This window comes from Onychomys torridus, chromosome 14, assembly GCF_903995425.1.
Source record: "Onychomys torridus chromosome 14, mOncTor1.1, whole genome shotgun sequence".
NCBI lineage: Eukaryota > Metazoa > Chordata > Mammalia > Rodentia > Cricetidae > Onychomys > Onychomys torridus.
The window spans coordinates 2,902,455-2,903,692 of record NC_050456.1 but is presented as its reverse complement, the minus strand read 5'-3'; the positions used below and the strand labels follow the sequence as shown (position 1 = coordinate 2,903,692).

The following is a 1,238-nucleotide window of genomic DNA, read 5'->3' as shown; positions in this document are numbered from 1 at the left end:
ATCTCATTGGATGATGAAAAAGTCTTTGATAAAATCCAACACCACTTCATGATTACAGTCTTGGACAGATCAGGGATAAAAAGGACATTCTTAAATATAGTGAAGGCAGTTCACAGTAAGCCAATAGCCAACATCAAATTAAATGGAGAGAAACTGAAAGTATTTCCACTAAAATCAGGAATAAGACAAACTTGTCAACGATTTCCATATCTCTTCAAGATAGTACTTGAAGTTATAGCTAGAGCAATAAGACAACTAAAGGAGATTAAGAGGATACAAATTGGGTGCTCGCTTCGGCAGCACATATACTAAAATTGGAATGATACAGAGAAGATTGGCATGGCCCCTGCGCAAGGATGACATGAAAATTTGTGAAGCTTTCCATATTTTTAATATCAATGGACATAATTCACCTATAAAAAGACACAGACTAACAGAATGGATACAAAAACAGGACCCATCTTTCTGCTGCATACAAGAAACACATCTCAAATTCAAAGACAGACACCTCCTAAGAATAAAAGGCTGGGAAAAGACTTTCTGATCAAATGGTCTTAAGAAGCAAGCTGGTGTAGCCATCCTAATATCCAGCAAAATAGACTTCGAATTAAAATCAATCAAAAGATGATGAAGGACATTACATACTCATCGAAGGAAAGATCCACCAAGATGAAGTCTCAATTCTGAACATTTATGCCCCAAACATAAGGGCACACCCACATGTAAAAGAAACACTACTAAAGCTTAAATCACATATAAAACCCCACACATTAATAGTGAGAGACTTCAACACCCCACATTCACCTCTGGACAGATTGGCCAAATTGAAACTTAACAGAGACATAATGGTCTTAACTGATGTTATGGCTCAAATGGAGTTAATTGATATCTACAAAACATTCAACCCAAACAAAAAAGAATATAACTTCTTCTCAGCACCTGATGGATCCTTCTCTAAAATCGACCACATACTTGGCCACAAAGCAAATCTCAACAGATACAAAACAATTGTAATAACCTCCTGTGTTCTATCAGAGCACCATGGTTTAAATTTAGATTTCAACAACAGAAAAAAAAACTACAGAAATCCTATAATCTCATGGAAACTGAATAATGCTCAACTGAATCACCAATGGGTTAAGGAAGAAATAAAGAAAGAAATTAAAGACTTCCTAGAGATCAATGAAAATGAATACACCACATACCCAAACTTATGGGACACTATGAAAGCAATGCTA

At 35.6% G+C, this 1,238-nt stretch overlaps 1 non-coding gene across 1 annotated transcript; it reads left to right on the top strand.

The window, feature by feature from the left end:
• The first annotated feature begins 284 nt into the window (after positions 1–284).
• LOC118595977 lies at positions 285–391 on the top strand. Its single transcript, XR_004946647.1, has one exon. It is a non-coding gene; the product is annotated as a U6 spliceosomal RNA (small nuclear RNA).
• Positions 392–1,238: the final 847 nt, after the last annotated feature.